At 50.8% G+C, this 5,947-nt stretch overlaps 1 protein-coding gene and 1 long non-coding RNA gene across 2 annotated transcripts in view; one reads left to right on the top strand and one right to left on the bottom strand.

Moving 5' to 3' along the window:
- Window positions 1-4,991, bottom strand: part of RAB17 (RAB17, member RAS oncogene family) — a 23,530-nt gene extending 18,539 nt beyond the window's left edge. Inside the window, exons 1-2 of the mRNA XM_017890384.1 lie at window positions 4,903-4,991; window positions 1,264-1,793 (exon numbers count right to left, since the gene is read on the bottom strand). The gene's annotated coding sequence lies outside the window, so the exon portion shown is untranslated. The remainder of the gene's footprint in view (window positions 1-1,263; window positions 1,794-4,902) is intronic.
- Window positions 1,793-4,038, top strand: LOC108540996 (uncharacterized). Its single transcript, XR_001888827.1, has 3 exons — window positions 1,793-2,103; window positions 2,606-2,683; window positions 3,778-4,038. It is a non-coding gene; the product is annotated as an uncharacterized LOC108540996 (long non-coding RNA).
- Window positions 4,992-5,947: the final 956 nt, after the last annotated feature.

The raw sequence follows: 5,947 nt of genomic DNA, 5'->3' as shown, positions 1-5,947 counted from the left end.
AAAAAAAAAAAAAAAAAAGTTATTTTACTATAAACATACAAGTGTCAATATAAATAAACTACCCATAACTCCACCCCTTAATACAACCACAAAAGGTATTTTGCCTACTTCTAGTTTTTTTCTATGACTCCTAAAAACAAACCAAAACCCATGGTTTTAAAATAAAAGTATTATCTTATATATGTAAAAAATACTTAAATGTAATACCAAGGGCAGTCTCACATTGCTTCAAAATCACGTTTAGTGGACACATAACATTTCTACAACTATCTCAACTTGCTGAACCATTTTCCTAATACTGGATTTTTACTTAAATTTTTTCTCTGTAATAAGACTACAGTAAACATTTTCTTATACAACTTTTTGTGTGATTGAGTGTTGTAAGCTTTCAATAATGAAAGGTTGGAGCCTTCTGTCCAAAGAGAAAATTGAAAGTGTGGCGCCTGACCCCCACCTCCAGAATTTAATCAAGATGGGGTTATTAGTAGTCAAAGACGTTATTAGGTTATTGAAGACAAAGATGTTTTCGGGAACACCATATTCAAGATTGGAGCTTCTCTAGTAATCTTAACCTGGGACTTTTTCATTTCTTGCACCTCCCTTCCACTAAAGGGAAAAAAAAGGAGAGCAAATCCCAAATCAGTCTTTTTTGTGGGGAAGGGGCCATTCCAGGGAAGGGTCTGGTTGATGAGTCCATTGCCAGCTGCGCTCCTGTGCCACCCTTGCCTGGGCCTCTGAAGAATATTGAGATTACGAGAGGAACACCAGTACATTGCATTCAGAATGCAGCCATTTGATACGGAAAGAAAACAAAATGTAGATTGTAAAAAGGAGTTTACAAGAAAACCTGACAAGCTTCCTAGATATCACCGGGTATTAAATTGGGGATTCTGATGTAATTTGAAATGGATTCCCTGAAGAGTTCTTCTTATTACCAGAAGTTTGTTTTTTGTTTGTTTGTTTGTTTTGTTTTTTCAAGACCTTAAAACTGGAACTTTCCCGAAGAAAACTTCAAATAAGAATCTCCTTCTGGGAATCCAACCTAGTGAGCCATCAGAAATCTGAACCAGGAAGTCTTCACCCCAGCTTTGTCCTTTGATTATACACATGCGGGCGCATGCACAGACACAAACAAATACAGACATGGGTACAAACACGTAAGCACACATACAGACACACAGAGACACACACACAGAGATGCAGACACACACACATAGAGGCAGACACTCTGCAAAGTGCACAGAGGTTCAAACAATGACTCACCTGTTCCCCAGGCCCGGTCACTTGCAGGGAGCTGAAGAGCCTATCATCACCAGTCCACAGCGTTGCTACCTGTCTCCCCTTTCTCCTCTCTCTGGCCCAGGGGAAGGTTTGCTTCCCTCCACAGGCAGGACAGAAGGAGCCTCTGCTTCAGTAGAAAACAGCCTCAGAGCAGAGGTCAAGAGCAGCAGCCTTGGACCAGGGCAGTGCCCGCTGGCCCCCAGCCCCAAGGTCAGGCCTCTTCTCCTCCCAAAAGATTTCAGGGCAAAGTCCACAGTGGTCATGTGGTCACCTGGGGCAGAGCAGGAGGCTGGATCACAAAGCAGGTGACTCAGCAGGAGGCTGGACCACAAAGCAGGTGACCTGGGAGCACCTGTGCGCTGCCGGAAGTCACATTCCAGTCCTGTGTTTGCTGGCACCGAACTGGAGCCCGTTGTTCAGCTTTGTTCCGGGGTTTCACTTCCGGGGTCTCACTTTGGCACGGAATGCTTTTCTTGGCTCCTTCCTTGAAGCTGTGTTGAATCTTTGTTGCACTTGAAGAACCAACAGCCCAGAAGAGAAAAGAATATTTCGGTCAAATGAATTAATTCCTCCCACTGTCAGCTGGAAGCCAACCCTGGCTGAGCCCTACACTAGACCCACAGGCAACTCAGTGTGAGCCAGTCCAGGGGCAGACCCTGGGCTGATGCCACCTGAGGGCAGGGTGGACATGGCCTCCGTGGACATGGGAGACTCCAGGTGCAGGAGACAGGGAGGTGGACTTCCTCCTGGTCTTCCCAAATTCTTCAGGAGACTTTAGTCAGGAAATTTCTGACTTGGTGGTAACAGAAGAGTCTCCTACAGGTAAGATTTCCAGAGCCTCTGAGTACGGCTGGGGTACCAGGGTTGGGCCTGAGGCTGAGGAGACGGAAATCTGTTGCCGTGAACATTACTCCACACAGCCAGTATATGGGAAACCAGCTCGCTTTATGTCCTCCAAAATCACCCTAACTTCTAGTTTGGGTCCCATCCCATGGGGCTGCTGGGAAGTAAGTTCCACCATCACAGTGGTTCCTCCGCCCTGTGGGAGTCGGGGGCTCTTATGCTGGAGGGGGGACACCGGCCTGGGCTTCTGCTGAGGCTCTGCCCCTCACCCCTGCAGGATGGACTAGCCAGTCCTAACACAGGACCAGTGCTGCTCTGCCACGTCCAAGCCTCCTCTGGGATTCTTCCTCCATGCAACCACTTCCCCTGGGGCGTGGCATGGCCACCTCCCTGGAAGCTGCCAGCATGCTCGGCTGGGCCCCTGCACTCTGGAGACTTGAGAATCTCTCTTTTTGAATGAGTCCTTATCCTCTGCCCCCAGGCTGGTAACCAAAGGTCTGGGGTGGTGACGTGCTGGGAACGGTGTGACTCATGAGATGGAGGCTGAATGTGGAGACACGTGAGTGTGCTTCTCTTCTCCCCAATTCCCTTGAAGAATCCACCTTCCTGCAGGGTTGGGGGAGCACAGAATGGGAGGAAGATACAAATACCAATTTTATAGCAAGAATGCACAAAGAGGCCAGCGCGGTGGCTCTGGCCTATAATCCCAGCACTTTGGAAGGTTGAGCTGGGTGGATCGCTGAGGTCAGGAGTTCAAGACCAGCCTGACCAACATGGAGAAACCCCATCTCTACTAAAAATACAAAAAATTAGCCGGGTGTGGTGGCGTGTGCCTATGATCCTACCTGAGGCAGGAGACTTGCTTGAACCTGGGAGGCAGAGGTTGCAGTGAGCTGAGATTGTGCCACTGCACACCAGCCTGGGCAAAAGAGTGAAACTCTGTCTCAAAAAGTAAAAATTAAAAAAAAAAAAATTAAAAGACAAAATGGTTAAGAACCAGCTTTTTACTCCCAAAATGGGAGGTTTGTGCCTACAGTCAGACAGCAGGTTTGAAAGCCAGGCCTTGTCTAGAGAAAGGAGTTTTGGAATCTGCTAAGCTCAACTGTGATTATGTAACAGCCCATGGATCATGTTGGGGGGGGGTCCCAACTCCCTAGAAGGAGGAAACCCCTAGAAGACCTCAGGCCAGTCCCCAAACAGCACCGAGCTGTGCCAGGCGGCATCCCCAGCCACCCCTTGAGCAATGCACATGTGTAAGATCACAGAAGTGACTGGTGAGGGTGCAGAGAGGCCCTGAGGGCCAGGATGAGACAGTGGAAGGAGTGGAAGATAGGCAGGCTCAGGAGCTGGTGCAGGCAAGGCCAAGGTGCCTCAGAGGCCGGCGGTCCAGGCAGGCATTTCCAGCAGAGACCATGGGGAAGCAAGGACCTCTCACATGTCCAAGGACAACACATCCCCTCCCCACACTGCCACGAAGTCCCCGGCCACACTCCCAACCCAGGCACCAGCGTCCACGTGAGAGGGGGCAAGGCGGCGGCAGCCGGGAGAAGCAGCGTTTTACCTGGTGATCCTTTACGTTACTGTAGGACAGTAAATCTACAGGGTTGGATGGACTGAAATTTAAAATCCCCCCTCTCCTCTGTTTCCCACTAGATCAAGCCCCTGGAGAAGATCTCTTTCATTAACATGAGGTAAAACACATGAAGAAAGTCTGTGACTTGTGGCAGGGACAGGGCACCGAGCTTCTGCAGCGCGGAGAAGAGAGCCCTGTGTTCAGTGGCTCTCACCATGGCCTGGGGTAAAACCAGCAGAGCCCCTCTAACATCCCTGGGTGGACAGGGTCAATGCCTGTGTAGTTATCTTTGGACGTGTAACACATAGCCAGTGACTCGGCGGCTTAGAATAACACGCATTTATGGCCTCACGGCTCCTGTGGCCAGGAGTCGGGGCACAGCCTCACTGCGTCTTCTGCTCAGGTTCCCACAGGCTGCAGTCAAGGCACTGGCCAGGCTGGGGTCTTTCTAGAGTTCAGGGTCCTCTTCTGAGCCCACACGTTTGTTGGCAAAATTCAGTTCCCTCAGTAGGCTGAGGTCCCCATTCCTGCTGGGGTCAGTGGGCAGCTGCTCTCAGCCCTTCAAGGCCCCTCACACAAGGCAGCTTGCTTTCTCAAGGCCAGGAAGAGATGCTCTCTGACTTCTAGATCCTCTTTTAAAGGGCTCACCTGATTGGGGTAGGCTCCCACAGCACAATCTCCCTTTTGCTCAACTCACAGTCAACTGATAAATGACCCTAATTACATCTGCAAAATCCCTTCACCTTCACCATGTAATATAACCTGATCTCAGGAGTGACACCATCGTAGTCACAGCCCTGTGCACACTCAAGGGGAGAGACATGTTCACCAAGGGCTTGGAATCCTGGCGCCCATCCCAGAGCCCATTGCCCACAGGGCCTGAGTCAAAGCTCACACAAGGGAGGCCCTCCCAGCCCAGGTGACTTTGCAGCCCACTGGCACACAGCTGGCGGGTGGCAGGGGACCCACTGCCGGAGCCCATTTCCTGCTTGGTCAGTGTGGCAGGGCCCAGTGCTCATGCTGATCTCAAGCAACCTGACACCCTCCTCATGAAGGCCCAAGGGTACAGTGAAAGGCCGGAGCCCAGATACTCAAGAGGTTCTGGGGACTCACAGCTTCCCTCCTGCACAGAGGTCATCTGGGAGCAACCTGCCAGATCCTGCTTCAGGAAAACAACCTCCTCCTCCCAACACCAGCTTACTCACCTCCAAAGTAAGGGGGCTGGGCCAGATGGTTCTAAACCTCCCTCCGCTTCCAGCCTCTGTGATTGATCACTCTATGCACCGAGAGCCATCCGGCATGAGCAGGAAGCCTGCGGTGCACGCGTGTAAATCAGAAGGTGCATTCCCGTGGGGACGTGGGAATCCAGTGTGCGCAGGAAGCCTGCAGTGCGCTTGTGTAAATCAGAAGGTGCATTTCTGTGGGGACGTGGGACGTCAAGCTCAGACACAAACCCCCAGGAAGGCGGGTCAGGACTCACCATCCAGACAGTATCCATATGCTATGTAGACGTGGTATCGTGCACAATCATCATTGCTTGTAGTAGAAATTAGGCAAAATGGAACATAAGCAATTTACTTACAGGACCAGAATTAATATGATTTTAACACATACCAATTTTTAAATTTTTCTCTAGGCATTTTATCAACTTGTCTGTGTTACCATTGATAGAGAGAATATTCTCAATGCCACTTACACAGGCCACGTATGCAGGCATGCACACTTTCTCCTTCCAAAACATGCAAAGTGATATCATTGTGGAGCTGGACGGGCCCCTGGGTGGATGTGGCCTGAGTGCCCGTCCAGCGGCTGAAGAATCTCTGCAGCTCTCCTGCCACCTGATGTCTCGGGTTCTGCTCAAACATCGACAGCGACGGGATTTTCTCTGAGACAGTTTATCCCATGTGGGTTCCTTTCTAGCCAAGCCAGTCCTTTGTAACTTTCCACGCTTTACTGCCCTGGGGTTGCGTGGCGAGCCAGGCTACTGCTGCATAAACATTTCCGAGCTGTGGAAGCGGCTCTCAGGGCTTGCAGCAGGCATTGTAAACGGCCTGCCCCGGATCCGTGCCCTCCCTGTTCCTTAGAGGAGGTCCCCGCTGTGGTTCAGGCTGTTAATGCATTCGTATCTTCTTTCTTGCAGAAGGGACCAGGTGACCCCACTCTGGCCAGGGAACCGTGGGCCGAAGTCCTCAGGGGATTTGTGGGGAAGCGGCGCCCCCCTCCTCCTTGGGTTTTTTTTTTTCTTCTTCT

This window comes from Rhinopithecus bieti, unplaced genomic scaffold (genome assembly GCF_001698545.2).
Source record: "Rhinopithecus bieti isolate Rb0 unplaced genomic scaffold, ASM169854v2 scaffold_19482, whole genome shotgun sequence".
Lineage (NCBI taxonomy): Eukaryota > Metazoa > Chordata > Mammalia > Primates > Cercopithecidae > Rhinopithecus > Rhinopithecus bieti.
This window is presented reverse-complemented; position numbering and strand designations above follow the sequence as displayed.